Source organism: Chaetodon auriga, chromosome 23 (genome assembly GCF_051107435.1).
Source record: "Chaetodon auriga isolate fChaAug3 chromosome 23, fChaAug3.hap1, whole genome shotgun sequence".
In the NCBI taxonomy this organism is placed as follows: domain Eukaryota; kingdom Metazoa; phylum Chordata; class Actinopteri; order Chaetodontiformes; family Chaetodontidae; genus Chaetodon; species Chaetodon auriga.
Window position 1 is genome coordinate 1,695,001 of NC_135096.1, and position 2,500 is coordinate 1,697,500.

Here is a 2,500-nt window from a genome sequence, read left to right on the forward strand (position 1 = left end):
GCTGTGAGAAGGCCAGGGGGTCAGGCCTGGAGCCAGCCCCCAGTACGAGTAGCAGGCTGGGGGGCCTGGAAAGGCCAGACGCCTGCCTGTGGCTGCTAGAAGAAGACGAGGGGCTCAGGGCTGGAGCCAGCACCCAGCACGAGTAGCAGGCTGGGGGGCCTGGAAAGGCCAGAAGCCTCCCTGTGGCTGCTAGAAGAAGACGAGGGGGTCAGGGCTGGAGCCAGCACCCAGCACGAGAAGCAGGCTGGGGGGCCTGGAAAGGCCAGAAGCCTCCCTGTGGCTGCTAGAAGAAGAGGAGGGGGTCAGGGCTGGAGCCAGCACCCAGCACGAGTAGCAGGCTGGGGGGCCTGGAAAGGCCAGAAGCCTCCCTGTGGCTGCTAGAAGAAGACGAGGGGGTCAGGGCTGGAGCCAGCACCCAGCACGAGTAGCAGGCTGGGGGGCCTGGAAAGGCCAGAAGACTCCCTGTGGCTGCTAGAAGAAGAGGAGGGGGTCAGGGATGGAGCCAGCACCCAGCACGAGTAGCAGGCTGGGGGGCCTGGAAAGGCCAGACGCCTGCCTGTGGTTGCTAGAAGAAGAGGAGGGGGTCAGGGCTGGAGCCAGCACCCAGCACGAGTAGCAGGCTGGGGGGCCTGGAAAGGCCAGACGCCTGCCTGTGGCTGCTAGAAGAAGAGGAGGGGGTCAGGGCTGGAGCCGGCACCCAGCCTGCTCCTCGTGCTGGGGGCCTGGAAAGGCTGGAAGCCTCCCCGTGGCTGTGAGAAGAGGAGGGGGTCAGGGCTGGAGCCGGCACCCAGCCTGCTCCTCGTGCTGGGGGCCTGGAAAGGCTGGAAGCCTCCCCATGGCTGTGAGAAGATGAGGGGGTCAGGGCTGGAGCCGGCACCCAGCCTGCTCCTCGTGCTGGGGGCCTGGAAAGGCTGGAAGCCTCCCCATGGCTGTGAGAAGATGAGGGGGTCAGGCCTGGAGCCAGCCCCCAGCACGAGTAGCAGGCTGGTGGGCCTGGAAAGGCCAGACGCCTGCCTGTGGCTGCTAGAATAAGAGGAGGGGGTCAGGGCTGGAGCCAGCAACCAGCACGAGTAGCAGGCTGGGGGGCCTGGAAAGGCCAGACGCCTGCCTGTGGCTGCTAGAAGAAGAGGAGGGGGTCAGGGCTGGAGCCAGCACCCAGCACGAGTAGCAGGCTGGGGGGCCTGGAAAGGCCAGACGCCTGCCTGTGGCTGCTAGAAGAAGAGGAGGGGGTCAGGGCTGGAGCCGGCACCCAGCCTGCTCCTCGTGCTGGGGGCCTGGAAAGGCTGGAAGCCTCCCCGTGGCTGTGAGAAGATGAGGGGGTCAGGCCTGGAGCCAGCCCCCAGCACGAGTAGCAGGCTGGGGGGCCTGGAAAGGCCAGACGCCTGCCTGTGGCTGCTAGAAGAAGAGGAGGGGGTCAGGGCTGGAGCCAGCGCCCAGCACGAGTAGCAGGCTGGGGGGCCTGGAAAGGCCAGACGCCTCCCTGTGGCTGCTATAAGACGACGAGGGGGTCAGGGCTGGAGCCAGCACCCAGTACGAGTAGCAGGCTAGGGGGGCCTGGAAAGGCCAGACGCCTGCCTGTGGCTGCTAGAAGAAGAGGAGGGGGTCAGGGCTGGAGCCAGCACCCAGCACGAGTAGCAGGCTGGGGGGCCTGGAACGGCCAGACGCCTCCCTGTGGCTGCTAGAAGAAGAGGAGGGGGTCAGGGCTGAAGCCGGCACCCAGCCTGCTCCTCGTGCTGGGGGCCTGGAAAGGCTGGAAGCCTCCCCGTGGCTGTGAGAAGGTGAGGGGGTCAGGCCTGGAGCCAGCCACTAGCACGAGTAGCAGGCTGGGGGGCCTGGAAAGGCCAGACGCCTCCCTGTGGCTGCTAGAAGAAGAGGAGAGGGTCAGGGCTGGAGCCGGCACCCAGCCTGCTCCTCGTGCTGGGGGCCTGGAAAGGCTGGAAGCCTCCCCGTGGCTGTGAGAAGATGAGGGGGTCAGGCCTGGAGCCAGCCCCCAGCACGAGTAGCAGGCTGGGGGGCCTGGAAAGGCCAGACGCCTCCCTGTGGCTGCTAGAAGACGACGAGGGGTTCAGGCTTGGAGCCAGCACCCAGCCCTGCTCCTCATGCTGGGGGCCTGGAAAAGGCTGGAAGCCTCCCCACGGCTGTGAGCAGATGAGGGGGGGTCAGGCCTGGTAAGGATGGAAGCCTCCCTGTGGCTGTGAAAAGACGAGGGGGTCAGGCAGGTGAGCTATGTCTATGAGAGAGAGGGAGAGAAAGAGAGAGAGAGAGAGAGAGAGAGAGAGAGAGAGAGAGAGAGAGAGGAGTACCAGGGGCACGGGGAGAGAGCAGAGTACCAGGGGCACGGGGATGAGAGCAGAGTACCAGGGGCACGGGGATGAGAGCAGAGTACCAAGGGCACGGGGATGAGAGCAGAGTACCAGGGGCACGGGGATGAGAGCAGAGTACCAGGGGCACGGGGATGAGAGCAGAGTACCAGGGGCACGGGGATGAGAGCAGAGTACCA